General features: G+C 44.5%; 2 long non-coding RNA genes across 5 annotated transcripts in view; one reads left to right on the top strand and one right to left on the bottom strand.

Moving 5' to 3' along the window:
- The window catches only part of LOC107402358 (uncharacterized), a 49,311-nt gene that overhangs the window by 30,655 nt on the left and 1,374 nt on the right, over positions 1-17,282 (bottom strand). The window contains exon 1 of one of the 4 annotated variants that reach the window (XR_001579471.3): positions 16,761-17,001. The exons of 2 other annotated variants lie outside the window; for them this stretch is intronic. This is a non-coding gene — a long non-coding RNA (uncharacterized LOC107402358). Of the gene's footprint in view, positions 1-7,941; positions 8,196-16,760; positions 17,002-17,282 lie in introns of those variants that run through there. One more of the 4 variants, XR_001579470.3, reaches the window with a different exon arrangement.
- LOC107402360 (uncharacterized) lies at positions 8,245-11,447 on the top strand. Its single transcript, XR_001579485.3, has 2 exons — positions 8,245-8,425; positions 10,143-11,447. It is a non-coding gene; the product is annotated as an uncharacterized LOC107402360 (long non-coding RNA).

Genomic DNA, 17,282 nt, shown 5'->3' with positions numbered 1-17,282 from the left:
CCCAGAATCCACCCTCCATGGGCGATTCTAGGTGGTTCTGAAACACTGTCACTGTTTCGCAAGCAATATCATGGCTCCTAGAATGCTTGGGCAGTGGTCCTATCTATGTGTAGTAGGCACTCACTAGTCAAACTGGTATTAGAGGCATGTCCATCATCACTGGCCTGGTGTCCCTCACAAGAAGGCCCAAGCTCCTGTGCCAATAGTCAGTGTCATGGTTAGGGGTGTTGCTCTCCATCAGTAAGTGATTTTCTTTCCCAGGTTGCTGGGAGACACAGAAGCCAATACGTTTCTGTCCAGACGGGGAGCACAAGAGAGAGTGTAGATACACCCACGTACTTGCCAAGATGCTTAGTTTAACTCGCCATGTTTCTGCGTAAATGCAGCATCCACAGCAGGGTTGTGCCAAGTTAAGATGGGAGCCTTCTTCTGTTCTTGTTATCACAAAGGGCAGGGATACAGGGAGAATGTAGTTACCAAGGGTCATGTGACCTTAGGAATGTTTGCCCCCTTTGTTTTGCGACAAAATGGGATGAGGGGGCTGAACCCACCAAATATCACAGAACCACTTTGTAAACACCGAGGTGTCCTGAAGAGGACCATGTCTGGAGAACTCCAACATGCCAAGATGGACAGAAAGCAGAGGCATACACGCCCCCTAACATACAAACGAATTTGGAAAATAGTAAACCATTGCTATTGAAAGACATTGCCTTTAGCAGACAAGATACAACTTCAAAACCTAGTGTCCCCATAACATGACCTTGACAGGTGGCATATCTGTGTGTCACTCAGCTGGTGCATTTTTTCAATGCAAAGTCCACCTTGAAGAGAATTTGAGTGGGTGACTACAGATAAGGTTCAAGCTTCAATACCTGGCTCGCTGTAATTTTTTAGAAAACTCTAATAATATTATTATTAGTGCCGCTGTCAATGTTGCCTTTATGATGGTGGAAATTCTTGGAGTCGCCCTGCTCAGAAATGAAGAGTTTTCTCACAAGAGTTCTCCTTTTCTCATCACCCCTGAAAGAATTTAAGCACATAATACTGAACTCTGGTGGATACTGTGCTCTCTATCCCATGCAGAAGAATTCAACACACAAGAGAAGGGACAGGAAAAGGAACAGGACCCAGGTGAAGACCCCCACAACTGCCTTCTGTCACATGGCTTTAGCATGTGTTCATGGGCACAGTGACCTGACCCCCTTGACAAAGTCACCTGCCCGCCTTGGCAAAGTTCAGACTGAGGGTAACAAAGACGGCTCTAGACAGAGTCAAATGAATATCCCCTATGTTGACAGATCCTAGGCTTCCCTCTCTGTTCATTGTGAAAACAATGGCCTTAGCTTGTTTTTTATTCCCAGAGGGCACAAAGGGAAAATCTTACCCAATTTAAAGTGATGCTAACGAGATGTCTATTGGGAAAAGGAGTTAAAATGGAGCAATCTCACATCCAGCAGGTTGATATTCCTTCTACCAAGGACTCTCCCTAAGAACACACTTGTGCTAAATTGATAGCCAACAACGATAGTCAGTAGAGTGGTTGTTCTTCACAACACCGCCTTCCCAGTTCCACCACTGTCAGTCCTTGCCTTCTCTGAGTTACCCTGAAGGCAACACCCTGAAAGACCAATCCAATGCTCTCCCAAGGCCTGCTGCTCAGAACTGTAAACCCTTTTAAAGCATAAAGCTCAGATGAGCATTTAGAAATAGAAAACAAACCTTACCCAATGGTTAATGCACTGATCCTTTATGGGGAAATACATTCTTTTAATGTCCACAAAATCAATTTGGCTGTTACCCAAAGCCATTGAACTGCAAGCAAAAATCAGATCATGTACACACTTGGTCCTGGGTTGATGTCTAAGACCTGGAGTGCAGAGCAGATATACAGCCCAGGCCCTGTGAAGAGGTTTTTGTGTGGCTTAAGTTAAATTGCAGTTACTGCCAACTCACTTAAAAGTTAGAGAAGCCTGGTGGGCAGGCAGTGTTTAGTAGATGGGGGTGAGGTGGGAGGGGGACCTTTATGTGGCCTGGGCAAGAAGAAGAGGATGCAGCTCTGGTCCCGGCCATGCTTCTCTGAAGGATTTCTTAGTTGGTGCAACTTAGTTCCTGTTGACAATTAATTTTACTCGAAGAAGCCTCATCACCTAAGGCCTGAGAGTTTCACAAATGAGACTTTTGCTACCACGTAACACAATGGCTGCTGCTGTCTCCAGCTCCCCAACGTCAGGAGTAGGCGGCAGTATTATTTCAATGCGTCTTTTCTGTTTATAATCAAGGGAGGTTTTGAAAAATCACAACACAACCGTTTTTTAATGTCTGAGTTTGGGGTTTTGTTTTTCTTTCTTTCTTTCTTTCTTTAAGGCTGAGGCTAAAGGCAGCTGATAGTGGCCAGTCCTGATTGGCCAACATCTGCTTCTTTACAGGGACCTTACTTGCCAAGTAGCTGGACAGCAACACCCATTTGGTATTCATGGGAAGTGCTTGCCGAACAATAATGACAATAATTGCCTCTGATTCTTGTGTTTACAACACTGCCAAAGTATCATTAGGGCCTTATTTATAGATAATAATGCTTATTAATCACAAGTATTTGAATTTTGGAATGTATTAGATTAATATTCTTTTGTACCTCGGTTCTGTACTAATGCTGTGAAAGACATGTACTGAATGCAACTCATTGGGAATGCTTATTTTGAGCTGCAAAAAAATAATGTGTGTAATTTGCAGGTGAAAGATAAAGAAATTACATGGCTACCTCTCCACAGCCTCCACAGAGACCAATGGCCACCCTACCTCTTAAACAAGAAGAAAAAGAAAGCAAAGTAAATATCCCTATAGGTTCTTGTTTGTTTGTTTGTTTGTTTGTTTTGGGTTTTTTTTTTAAGAAAATCTTGTAAATACTTAGACTGAGACGTTCCTGACAGTACGTGTGTCATTCTGTTTTGCCTTAAAAAGGGCCTGGGATGAGGAACAGTCATTGATTCCATAATAACTTTATAGTGAATACAATTTTTTAAAACTCAATGGAAGGAAAAAAAAACATAGGGTGGTTAATAGAGCCAGTAAACAGACTGCCTTGACATCTAAACACCTACTTGTTACAGGATTCACCGTACGCTTATTTACTGATCTCTTTCTACACATTTAATTTCTGGGCAGGCATACATGGAGTCTAGTAAGTGTTTCTCTGTGTTTATGTATAACTGAAAATAGGAATCATTAAAAATTTCAAAAGAGTATCACTGTTTTTTTTTTCCAGGTTAATGCACTGTCCGTTAGTATAATGAAAACAACTTTATAAATAAACAGCATTACCAGTTCATAGTCCACTCAGCCTCCTCTCTCCAGAGATTGTAACAAAAATAAAATGTGCCAGGCTTTCTTCTCCTCTAGCACACATTTTTATTTACCTTGCAGTGTTCCCGCCGTGTGTGGCGGAACAGTGTTCAGCTTGTTTAATTGGAGGACTGCAGGGCGAAGGGACACGATTCTTCAGGAGATTTTCAGAAGGAAAGCAAAGTTTATCAACAGAAAGTCCAGGTGCCCTTTCTTTCAACAATATTTGCAGTTAGATGAGATTTTTTTTAACCACCTGTAATTAATGTCTACTAATGTTCTTTAGCTAAACCCATGTCTGTTCAATGCCATGCTATTCTACTAACCACCTTAAACTGTCCCCAGCCCCATTGCCACCCACAATAATTAACCTTGTCTTTTCTCCACTCTCAACTTTGTCCCCTACATAAAGGAAGGGGGCTGCACCTTCAAATCACCAAATTACACTAAGAAAACTGTCCCCCACCACCACCACCAGAAAAGCCCGGATGGTTAGTTCAACAAATGTTTCCAAGTCAGATCATCCAACAAGATGAAGACCCGAATGCATTACAAGTAAAATGGTAAATAATAATAATAATAATAATAATAATTCACAGCTTAACATAAACAATTTTAGGGTTCCCATTTGGGTCCTTTACAACCAAAGCGTGCTACAATGTGTGCATGTGTACTTTCGTGAGTCAAAGTAGAAAGGTGAACAGTTACCTAACAATTCAACCAGTGTCCACAGTTAAAGTCTGGTAAGTTGGGCCCCTCAATCCTCCTTATTGAAGTCTGGGGTAAATGTCTTGGCAGACACATAATCTCAGCTCTGTGCAGGGGTGTATGCCCATCTCTGTGGACATTACTAGTAAGAGGCATCATCACTCGATAGCTGCAAACTTAGCCCAAATCTTCCAAATTCACTATGACAGCAAATTTAGATTGTACAGTTTTCACTATTTTTTTTTCTTAATAGCAAGCGCAGGGAAAGGGAAGGCAGACATACCTGAATTATACAAATAATCAACTCAGTTCTCCAGTTTATTTTGCCTTTTTTCAGACATTGCCTGAACATGGCATTGTCTCTTTAAAAAAAAATGCTGTTACTTGGATGAGGAAGAAAAGAAACTCTCTGAGAGGTCCCAGACCCATCTTAGGATAACTGACATGTACCACTGATATGGAGGATGAAGGCTGAAGACCTCATCCCTCCCTAGGTTTTGCTGAACCCTACCACACACCTCACCCAACTGCTTACAGACTTGATGTGGAAGATGAGGAGAGAGCTCTGGAAGAGGAAAATAGGGAGGGAGGGGAGGGGGAGGGGAGAGAGAGATTAGTCTATGAATTTGAGTTGAAATTTGAGGGCATTGAGAAAAATAATTCTTTATGAAAAATGGTTTGACAGAATAACTTCTATTCCACCAACACCCCGCAGTTTTCTATGAGCCTAGTTGGATATGAAACTTGAGATCTGTCAACATTTTATAGTTACCCTGATTTAATAAGCATTTTTCCTTCTTTTCTTTAACTGCCAAATTCTTTAATGAAATGGAATCTTGGATGCCTACATTCTGGGGGTTTTTTATTTGCTATATTATAGTTGTCTGCTTTTAGGCCCTGAATGCCAAAGCCTTTATTCTTACAAATCTCTCTACATGTGTAATTTGAGCTTGCTAACTAGTTCTTTACCCACTTCATTAATTAAATTGACAGAAAAGGTTATTTTCCCATGTTTGTGGTGAATGACTCTTCAGATGAATTTTTGAATGAACATTTCACAGTCTTAACTTAGTGCATAGCCCCATGTCCTCAGATCACACCACAGCAGCAGATAGAAAACTTTCCCAAATTAAAAAAAAAAAAGGACTTTTGTGCAACTCATCTTAAACTTCTAACTAGAGAAAAATGTTTTTTTTATTTTTAATGTGTTATTGCCACCATTTTAATTTTGAACTTCTGAGGATATTAAGAATAAAAGTTAAAAAAATATTGGGGTAAAATAATTTTTATTTCACATATTTGTCATAATATTTGGAGATCACTGATGAGGCATACGCCTTTTAAGTGCTCTTCCAAATAAATAGCAATAAATTGCACTAGGGAAACAATGTTGTCACGAACATATATATTTTGCAAGGCAAATGTACTTTTATATAAACATGAAAACTCAAGATTATTTTATAATATCAGTGTAAATAAGTCATTCATGAAAAAGTCCCTGATCACTTCAAAACTTTATCATTTTGATTTCTTCAACCAGGACTTTGATAGAGAAAATTCAGGTCCGACATTTCTTTACATTTGTTTAACACAAATGAGCATTTGGAGTCCTGCCAATGAATGTCAATATATTCATTTTGACGGTAATCTTTAACAACAACAACAAAAAAAAGCTTCCAAAAAAATCTGAAGATTCAAAATACCACTTAAAAGAAGCAAGTATATAATACGTCACTCCGTATCCTCGCAAATCATTTCAAGGGCAAATACATTCTTCAAATATACTTCTTGAACAGTGTTCTCCTACGGGTTCCCGTCTAATACAGAGAGAGGCCTAGAATAATAACTTCCTTAAAAATGGTTTCCTTACAGTGGAGAGAATAAAATAAGACTCTTGCTCTTTTTTTCATCATATCAAGTTTTAATTTTTGATCTAAGACAATAGCATTTAATATATGAAAAAAGACAAAAGGGAAAAAAGTATCTGTCTTTAGATGGGATGTTTATATTTTAAATGTGCCTTTTTTAAAAAAGTGCTGCCATTTTTATTTTACACAAAACACGTTATTTAAGTACGTAGTACTTTTAAATGGCTGTGCTTAAAATAGTACCAGGAATCTATTCTTTTCTGGGGTTTCAGCTACCGGAAGCCCCATTCACGTTTGAAAAGAAATTTTGACTTGTTTCAGTATCAGAGACTCTCGGTTCCTCTTGTTTTGAGTCACTGCTGTCTCACGCATTGCTGGCCATAGAACTTCGGTGTGGTGCACGTGGGCATGTTCTATGCAAATATATTCAGTTGGGGTATGTATATATTTTGTTATGTTCTGTACATAAACATCTACCCTTGTGCATCTGTATATTTACATCGTGTGTAAATATGTGGAGTATATTACCAAACTGTACTATACTTAAGAGGAGGAGGAGTTTCGAGGGAGTGCCAGGCAATATTTTAGTTAACTGTTAACTGAGTATTTTTTTTTTTTAACGAAAGCCTTTAACTTGTATTTTGGGTTTTGTTTTTCACAGTCCCAAAGGTGGGTGTTGACAGACATGATTATTTCCTGTTTTCCAAAAGGCCAGTTTTAAAATATTATGTTAACATCTGCTTTAAATAATTAAAAGTGGAACCATCCCCTTTGTATCTACCTTCTCCTAGGAAAGCCTGTGGGCAAAGATCCTGATAAATAATTCAAAGAAAAACTTAACTTTGATTTCACAAACAAAAGCTCATCCACTGAAACACTAACAGCCCACCATCAACATGCTTTGTTAAAATGTGGTCCTCTCTAAATTGTCTCATGAAAAGGATTGACTGACACTGTATCAAGATGCTGTCTGTGATGGCCTCTTGGGGTAGGCTAGTGTGTGTCACAGTTACTCAGAGGTTTTCTGCTGGACAGGAGGTCTCCAAGAACTACCCCCTAGTAAGATCATCTAATATTAAGTAGATCCAAAAAATTGATGTATGCCATATTTACACATGATGTAAACATACATATGCGCAAGCCTACATGTTTATGTACATCACAAGATCTATACACATCCCAACTGAATACATTTGCATAGGGCATGCCCATGTACGATAGACCAAACTTCTATGGCTAGCAGCAGCTGCTCAAAACAGAAGAAAGGGAATCTTATTCCTATTGAAAAGATGCCAAAGGTGTTTCTTAGTTATTAGAAAACCTTGGGTGCAAATATCGTGCAACAGGGGCCAGGGGCAAACAAGGTCCATGAAGTTTTTCCTATGATCTTCAGAAATCTCGAGTTACAAAAATACATTTATGTTCACAGCCCAGAAGAGAAGAAACTCTTTAATGTGTTTATAAATGTCCCTGTCCTGTCTCCCCTTGAGAAGTGAACAAACTGGATGGGACACAGGAAGGAGAGGGAAGGAGTTCCCGGTTAATGATTTAAGAGAGAGGAATTTATTTTGTCCCAACTTCCCCTCAACTGGTCCACTCTTTTCTCCTGGAGAGATAATTGACAGCCCCTGCTTTGTATGAAATTATAGAAATTACAGACTAGAAGAATGGGGAGTCATTATTTCAGAACGGAAAAGAGGTAGGTGTCCTTACTTCCTTCTAAAATTTCCCATTACTGGAAAGAAGCCAGGAAGTCGAAAAAGTGCACAAGACACCACGGTTATGGGTTGAAGACCACCAGGTCCTTCCTCCTCCCTATTCCTCCAAAAACAAAAGCAAACAACAAACAAACAAATAAAAACCACTTCTATCCAAAAATCTTCAGGACTAACAAAGAAAACAGCTGCCCCAAGGACTTCCTGAAACGTGGCTTCTGGATGCATGAACCCCAGTGTAAAGCAAGAGCAAGCTGTTTGATACTGTCTGTTACATCTCCAGCTAGTATTGTCCCTGTCAGCTTTACCTTGGCTCACGTGGGGCCGACTGTCCATAACAGCCCCGGAACCACGAGGAATCACAAGGGAGATCTCTGGGGATCTGCAGCGATGACCTAATCGAAAGAGAGGACGCACAGTAGATAGAGGACTAGCCTAAGGCAGACGGAGGACTCTAGACTCTCATAGGCACCCACACTGGCGGAAACCGACTAGCTAGCACAGAGCATCCTGCTGCGCCTCCTGTCCTGCCTTTCCACGCTCTGCCCTGCCCTGCCCTGCCCTGCCCCGAGCTGCCCGGCGCGCGCGCCTCACTCACACGCACACGCCTTAGCACACGCACACACGCGCGCACGCACACTGCTCCCAGCAGCGCCTCTCGCCAGACCGTGGGGCGACGTCCCCCTCGGAGGGGCGGCGGCCCTGCCCCGCCCGGCGGAGCCCCGCAAAGGGACAGAGAGGCACTGGGGGATCTGGAGTGCGTGGGCCGCGATCGAAGACGCACGGTGGCAGGTGGCAGCAGGGGATTCTCAGTGGAGGGCGTGTAGCGGCGGGAGGGGACAGCGTGGGTCTGGAAAGGGAGTGGTGCAGACCTTGGTAGCTCTTTCCCGCGGCCACGGGGAACTCGCCTTGGAGAGGGCACTGAGTGCCTGGTCGCATTGCCAGGTTGGGGCTGTGCGAGCGCGCGCTTGGGGACCCGACTGGCACGGGGGCAGTTTGAGGGACCCTACGCGGCGGGGCACGAGCGCGGGCCCTCTCCGAGCACGCCTGCAGAGGGCGCCCTCACAGTGGCGCCCCGCGGGGCCAGGCGGCCATCCCCAGAGCAACAAGGTTAGGTCCTTCCAGAAGGGTCGGCATGGTTCTGTCACTCTAGTCACCGTCTTGGGCGGCGAGACCTAGCAGTCAGCAATCCTATCCCCCCCCCCCCCCCCTGTTTTCCTGCTGGAAGACGCCAGGGTGCAGGATGCAAAGGGAGATAGCCTGATGGCCAAGTAGTTCTGCGGGGCCATATCATCATTGTGGGTTGTTTTTCTGGTTTTTTGTTTTTTGTTTTTTTCTGGGGTGGGGTGGGGGTGAGGGGGCGCTGTTTCTTTCCACTCCTCGAAGAACCACACAAGGCGCCGAAAAGTTTTCTACCACTTGGGGGACACAAGAGGATGAAGTATGAACCCTGCTTCGTAGCCAGTATGGCCCGAAAGTACTAGAAATCTCGGCGGGAGAGCTGTACCCATGCATGGCTTCGCTGCCTATCACCGAATAGCACACACACTCTTTCACTAGCTGTGGAAAGTGACCTGCCGCCTCGTAAACAAGCTGGGCTTTAGGCTGAGGAGAGGGAGCCCTGTAAATATTGTGCCCCCAAAACATTGGGTATTGCCCACCCTGCCACCTCGATCACATGGAAAAGTGGGGGCCACATTCCCAAAGGAACACGTTCAGGACCTTACAAGGACATAGGCTGAGGCTTGATCCAACCCTGGGCTTCGACAAGTCCGAGCTAGCAGACCTGGCGGCCCGAAAAGTGACTTCTCAGTAAAACTGACCAGATTTTGTGATACTCTAAACCCGAGCGGCCCTGTCCGCTCCTCACTGCAGAAGTTCAACTGAGCTTGAAGTAGTGAATACATTACACACCCCCAACCCCCTTCGCCCTGTCCGGGTGCCTTTCCCACACCTAGCAGTCAAGCCATGACCAGGGGTGTGTAGAAACATTTTTTAGAGACAACCCCCCCCCCATCTTATAAATTTGAGAATTTGATCAGGCAGCACAGATTACGCAAAGCGTTCCGTTTTTCTGCGATCCAATTTTATTAGGATTTATTCTCATTTGTGCTCGGCTTCTCTGGGGAAATAATGCTTTGATTAATGTAATCCTGGCCCAGGATCCGCCTCACGCCCCTCGACCTTCTCCCCTGAGAAGGGGCCTGTTTGACAAACAATAACAGAGGCGCAACTCTTGCAATCTGCCCACACCTTTGGGGATGGCTGGGAAGGGGCGACACTGCTAGCTAAATGCAGTGTCGAGGGGGGCGGGGGGGCTCCGTGGTGGCGGCGAACTTTCCAGACTCAGAGTCCTAGGTACAGAAGCGCCAGGGAGGTGGCGGGGGGGGGGGGGGGGGGTGAACATGGGGAAGGGCCCGAGCCTCGCTGTGCGAATCGGTGCGTGGATGCCAGTGCGCGCGTATCCTCTGCTCGCTCCCAGTGTCTACTTCTTTGTCCCTCGCCACAGGCCTCCACAACAGAGATCGGCGCACTATGGTTGTGCAGCTCCTTGACCCCAAGGTATATCCACAGCGCCCACCCGCGGCCCCAAAGCACCTGGAGAGCACGTCTTAGGGGTTAACCAGCCACACCAACCTGAGACGCCCTGCAGCTGCCAAAACCCGGACCAGAAGCCCAGAATGTGGGACCCAATTCAGTGGTTTTCCTCATCCATCCAACCATGCATCCATCCATCATTGCATGCTTGCATGCATGCATGCATGCATACCATACAAATCGGTGGACAGAAGCGCGGAGAGTTCTTTGCCCAGCTATGGGCTGAGAACGGGCGCCCCCTTTGCAGCTCTTTCGCCTCCTGCTCAACCAAGACCCCCTCCGCAAGGGGAGAACAGCTCAATTACGAAAGGAGCAAAGAAACGAAATCCCGGGCTCAAACGCCCTGCCCACCGGAGCTTCTCCGGTCCCCCCCTTTCTGCTGCACGTTCCCCACCCCCACTGTCCCCAGCTCAGGGGCGGGCGGGGAGGCGGCAGTGCGAGGGGTCCTGCCCAGCTCCGCGTGAACAAAGCCCGCCGCGGGAGCTCGTGGCCGCGCTCAGAGCGGGTGACAAAGGCAGGCAGGCGGTGCCAAGCTCCAAGGCAGCGCTCGGATGGCCAGGCGGGAAGGAGGCCCCGAAGATGGGTGGTGCGATTTGCACCCAGATTTTTCTGGACTTCTGTGTTTCTCTCCTGTGTGCCCAAAGACCTGTTGGGTTGACTCAGCGTTTATCTCTCTGGTCCTGCAACCTCACCAGCCTCCCACTTCTCTTGTGCCCGCCCCAGTCTCTTCCATCTCGCCCAGCTTTTTTCTCTACCTCACTCCTTTTACCTCGGCCTCTTCTTGCTTTGAGGGTTAGGTTTTTCCCCCTTTTCTTTTCCATGGTAAAAGCAATGATAACTGGACTTCTGCAGACTTCTCTGTGTTCCAATAACATTCTGAAAGACCTTTCTGGGTATTTGCTGGCAAAAAGGGGCAAGTAATGGGAGCCTTTTGATTTTATTATGCAAACTGCACTCTAAATAAAATAAAATGCCTTTAGAATGCGATCTAAGAAAGACAGACTTAGCCCTGAGGCCGAACAGATTCCTGCTGAATTCGGCAAGTGTCCCTGTCGGCTCCCACAAATCACATAAATGGAGGGGGGGTGGAGAATGGGAGCTTGAGTCTCTGGGGCAAACCTTTCTGGAAAAAAAAAAAAAAGTTCTAATCTTACTTTCTAACCCTGAATGGTAATTGCTGCCAAGACTCTACCAATAAAATCGTACAATTTTTTAATTTAGGGTATTTTATGGCGTTTATTCCAAACAAAGTTTTACTTGATCAGGCTTGGGGGTGGGTAAAAATAAGGGGAACACAGTCCTCCCATTTGACAGCACATGCCCTGTGATTTTTTTTTTTGCCCTGGTTTGATATTAAGTTAACGTTTAATGTTCATCAAATGCCACTCTGAGCTGGGAATTCTCCCCTCGGGCTTTATTAGCTAGGATTCCTGCAGAAATTTTAGGCAGAGGAGTGAGTATTAAAACAATACTGGACACACAACTTTTAACTTGGAATTAAGCCTGAGCTGCAGGAAGCCATTGTGAGCAAGGTCACTTCATTCTATCACCTAAACTTTTATCAAGTAGTTTATTAGCTGAAACTATATTCTTGCACACTGTGGGATATTAGAAGCGTCAGCTCTCAGTGAATACATTTGCTACTGTATTTTTTTTTAAGTGAATAGCAACAACCACACTTTCTTGAAGAAGAAAAAAAAAATACCAGTAAGGTAGAGCTGTCCCAGACAAGCACTGAGTTGGGTAGGACCCCAGAGACGGAGCAGAGGTGTGAAACGAAAGCTAACAGCATCCCAGGACTGAAGAAGCAACAGAAGCATTGTTTGGCAGAGATGTGAAAAGAGCAACCTAGCTTTCAGCCTGAAATGCCTCGATCTACACCCAGCTCCTCAGACAGTAGCTAAGGTCAAATGTCATGAGAGAGAGAGAGAGAGAGAGAGAGAGAGAGAGAGAGAGAGAGAGAGGATGCAAGCAAAGTACAGGTTCTCTGGGATGTCACACCAAGTCTCCTTTTACCCCAGCACTACTGGTTCAGTGCCAGAGAAGATGCTTTAAAACTAGATGCATTACATGCAACGCCTGGTGGAGGAGGACCTCAGGCACAGAGCAGCTCAGATCTTTTAGGGTCGATGCAAGAACACAAACACCTGACCTTCCTCTAGTATAGCTGAGTTCATATTTCTGGGCTTTGTTTTTGTATAAGACATCACACACACACACACACACACACACACACACACACACACACACAATTTACCTTGGCATATTTTTTCAAGCTAGGACATATCCACATTTGCTGCTAATGAACCATGTTTTCTCCATCTTCTCTAGTCAATCAGTTGGGCTCTGTGTTACCTAATCCTAGGAGTCGAAATCTGAAAAAGTCCGTGATGTTGGGGAGCCCAGGAAGGGTGGTGAAGGGCAGGCAAGAATAATCCATTAGTTGCAGCTTCCCCAGCAATTGGAAGAGAGCATTACCAGACCTGACAGGTGCATGCACACGGCTAGAGTGAGCAAACAGTTGGAAATGGGTTGCTTCAAAAGCACATACAGGATTACCGACGAGGTTACTGTGCCTTCTCAATTTCCCACAATCAGAAATGCCCTGTAGTTCCGGGGGGGGGGGGGAGATGCTGCTACTTATGTTAGAGTAAATCATCATAGTTTCTTTAAATTCATAATTACTCCTTCAAAACAAACTGAAGAAACCTAAGTATTTGCTCCCTCCCTCCAGGTCAGATGAGCCACTTGTTTATCAAAGAGACTGGGGGGGGGGGCGGGGTGCACGCTCCAAAACCTTAGCAATACCAAGAAACTTCTCATTCACTGTCTACAGATAAAGTCTTTTTTCTAACCAAAAGCCACTGTTGGAGAGTCCTCCCCATTTGTGTAGATCACACAACACAGACTGTGGGTAAGCTGAATATTATAATGCTAAGAGAAACTGTTTTCATGTTGCTGCCTTACTGGATCTCCTTATCATTGTCAAATGGAAGCAAATGAGGAAATATCCATTTCATGTTGTGCACATTTGACCCAGGTAATGTTCTACGTTCTCTCATTTGGCACACACACACACACACACACACACACACACACACACACACACACATACAAATCCACCATCACCAATAATTAAGTCTGTAGATTTTGCCCACAACTTTGGATCTTAATTCATACCCACCTTGATTATCCCCATCCCCAAGTCATTACAGACCTCTAACACCGTCCCTGTAAAGTAGCGGCTCATCTCAAATTAACTTGTTGCTTTTCCCAGAATTCTTATTTTCTTTCACTGCAAGTTATCTAAATCTCTAGAGACCATGAGGGATCCCTGTTCTTTCAAGTACATTTTTCAAGAAAGGAAGGAAAGCAGCTGCTTAGACAATCACAGCTCCAAGGATGCGCCCTAAAGAGAATCATAAGGGCTTCACTAGTGTTTTACCATACGAGTGAATTTTTAAAGTTCCTTTGCCTGCTAATACATCCTAACTGCCTTGAGCAACCCTGGGCATGCAAAGCAAGCTAAGCTTTAGGACTTGTCCCATTCAGCGAATCTCCCTAGATGTCTTTTGTCCGCAATGCAGAGCTCAGGAAGAAAGCAGCGCTTGTGCTCAGATTACAATTTCCTCAATTCTCCACTTGGCTTTATTAGCACAAACCTGACAGTGCATTTCCTGACTCCAAATGTGAAAGGTCCAGGGTGAAAATCATATGATTCGAGTGTGTTTAAGTGTGCCTCTCTTGCTTATATGATTCCTATAGTCTTTCCAAACTAGACGAAGTCGCGCTTCAATCCAGCCCTGACCTACTAAAATTAGTTTCAAAGAAAAACTTATGGCTGAAGCCTGGTTGGCTTGGAGCTGAGTTGAAGAGAAGGCAGTGGCAACAACCACCCCCTCCCCCCCCCCCAGGAGTAGCAGAGCTATCAGAGAGGTCACGCTTTGTGACACGTTCATTCACAGGTGCCTTCAGCTGCGCTGTGGAAGCCAGCTCCATACCCCTAGTCACTCAGGCCTTGTCTGTCTTAGTAACTCTCTAAATCTCCTTGGGAAAATTGTTTGAGACAAACTGAATAAATCCTCGAAAACCAGCTAGGATTTGCCCTTCACTGGTTTAGGAAGTTTCCTACTTTGCTACAGAACTTTTTCATCCTTTGCCACAGTTTTCACTGGCAGCATTAGGAAGAAAGAAAGAGAGAAAGAAAGAAAAAGAAAGAAAGAAAGAAAGAAAGAAAGAAAGAAAGAAAGAAAGAAAGAAAGAAAGAAAGAAAGAAAGAAAGAAAGAAATCCTTGGAGCACAAAAAAACTTTTGTGTTTCACTAAAACTCCTCTTTAACTGCCCTAAAAAGGTTCAAGTCCACAGTTACCTCTCCCTCTGTCTAGCTTGTATTTTCTTTTCTCTACAAAAACCTTTCAAAGCTGTTAAATCCTTCTAAAACCAGTACGAGGAAAATAGCTAGTATCGCTACTAGGTATCAAATGGAGTGAAAGATCCTAGGTACCTGCTATATCCCCAAGACCCTGAGTTATACCCAAATATGAGACTGTGTCCTGTTGAAATGATCATTATTTTGCATATAACACCTCAGGATCATTTTGTTTTCTAGTCCATTCCAAAAAGACAATCATCATTACCAGCCTGAAAGATAGTTTCTTAAGCAGCCTATAATGTAACCATAACAGTAATTCTTTAACTGTTCTGTGTTTTTGTTTTTATTATATTTATTTTTGATTTTCTGCCCATTTTATACAGAGCCCTAGCCACACTTTCCTGGAAAGAAATGGGGAATCATTTCTGCCACACTCTGTCTTCCTGGGCCATTTACAGACATGGCTGGTGTGGGGAGGGAACGGATCGTAGTCCTAGTATTTTAAAATCCCGTGTTTTGCGACCATTCCCCTTCTCCCCTTGAACATACACAGAAAGGTAAAGGGGTGCGTTCTTCTGGCAAGTTCGGAAGGGCAGATTTGCTTTTGAACTGGCTACGTTTTCCTGAGTGCCTGCTACAACGAGTCAGTGCGCCCCCTGCTGACTACTCAATAGTGTATTGCTAGGCAAAGTTTATTTTGTTCAGTAAACCGTGTCATATAAAATTAACAACAACCAATAAAATTAGCTTATATGTTTCAACTGTAGAAGTCCGAAACAAAATAAAGCTGGTTTTAGTGGTCCTAGAAATCTCTAGTTTGGCTTCTTCTCCTCTCTAGCTGAATCAAGGTCTTTTATCTAGAGCCCAGTGCACAAACATATAGCTTAATGTGACTAGTGTTCTTCCTTTTATTTCTTTCTCTATGGCAACCAATATGCTCTGCTCAGAAATGTTCCCCATCAAGGAAACAAATGATCTTCAGGGAGCAGCTCTATATGGCATCTGGTCCAATGGAGCACACGGAGTTAACCCCAGTCAGATGCCAGGCTGTAAACAAGGGGAGGAAACCCTAGTGATTCTCAGCCCCTCCCCAACTGACACCTCTGCCTCCTTCATTACAAACCACTGCATTGATCTAGCATCAACTGTTTCCAAATAAATTACCAATTCTAAATTGCAAGGTGTTCTGTATCCAAAAGTGCAGCATAATTCCAGACGTTTGACCCCCCACCCCCACCCCCACCCCCACCCCCTCCCACCCAAATGTGGCTTCCTTCAAAAGAACAAACCAAGACTATGTCACTAAAGTAAGACAATCACACTGGCCTGGACTGGACATAGCTGTTTCTTTCTGCCATATTTATTCAAGTAAGTACACCTTTGAATTTTCCAAAAACCGAGGATAGTGATAAGGAGGGTTAGGTCTGACTGTCACAAATAGAAAACATGGGAAATCTGGTGCTTTGGATGCTGAAGCTCCAGAGTCCTTGGGGAGTGGAGAGCAGGATGTCCTGGTTAGTTTTGATTGATCACCCTCTTTCTGATGGGCTTTTACTACTGAGCCAGGAGCTGCAGCTCACCGCCTGCTCCCCAGTTGCAGCGTTAACCAGGGGTCCATTGACTTACTGCCTCTTCTCCCTCATTACTTCCTCCTCTCTAGCCCTCTACCCTCCGGTTACCAGGCCCCCTCCTCCACTGGACTCTACTGCTCCCCGGTCCTAATCCAGGCAGACTCACAATTCAGTCACCCCCACTAGCCACAGACCTCGGGCTTCTCCCTCTTCATCCTTGATTCTCTGGGGGGAAATTCCAAACAAGAAATATTTATACACTCCATGCGTACTAGGCACCTCTTTTCTGGGGTCTACCCCTCCCATAATCAACAATTAAAATCAATAGCACTTTCTCTCTCCCTCTCACCCAGAAGAGTAAAGCTCTTGCTGTGAGGGCCTTTGGAACCGGTCCACCTTTTTATGTATTATTTTAGCAACGTCAGATTCCTCTTGCTCACTCCCTCCGACACACTTTCCCTTCCCCTCTCCTCCCAAGCAATGAAAATAAAGCTTCCAAACCTACAAGAACATAAATAAATACACCAGAAAGGACGCAGAGGAAAAGGAGAAAGCAAAGAAAATGGGGGGAAAAAAAACCACTTACCCAGCCAACTCCCAAGGTTAGACTTTTAAATACAAGGTTGTTGGTTTTTTTGTTTTTGTTTTGTTTTTTTTAAATAAGGTGCCTGGAGGGGTAGAGGAGAAGGAAGGCGTATTCTCTACTCTCCAGAACCGGCGCATCCTTAGCCTTCCCTTCACACTGACTCCTCTAAGCCCGGTCCTCACTAGTCTATTATTTTCAACAAAATATATGAAAATGTATGCAAATGAAAATCAGCACTAACTGTTCTCCCCTTGTTATATACTTTGGATTTTTTTTTCCAGACAAAACAATCACACTCCGCAGAGGGAGGGGGCGGATGGGGTGGGGCGGGAGTGGGGGGGGGAAGCTGGGGAGCGATTTGAGAACTAAGTATATGGAAAGGGGGGGAAGGGGACAGACCTGGGAACAGAAGTGCGTTTCTGTTATTGAGGAGCACAGCGTTTGGGGGGCTTCCCGAACGCGCACACCCTCCTTGCAAAGAGAGAAAGTGGATCTGTTTGCAGAGGCGCTATCCCGTTTCAT

Source organism: Peromyscus maniculatus, chromosome 21, assembly GCF_049852395.1.
Source record: "Peromyscus maniculatus bairdii isolate BWxNUB_F1_BW_parent chromosome 21, HU_Pman_BW_mat_3.1, whole genome shotgun sequence".
Lineage (NCBI taxonomy): Eukaryota > Metazoa > Chordata > Mammalia > Rodentia > Cricetidae > Peromyscus > Peromyscus maniculatus.
The sequence above is the reverse complement of the archived record's forward strand: the minus strand, read 5'-3'. Positions and strand labels throughout refer to the sequence as shown.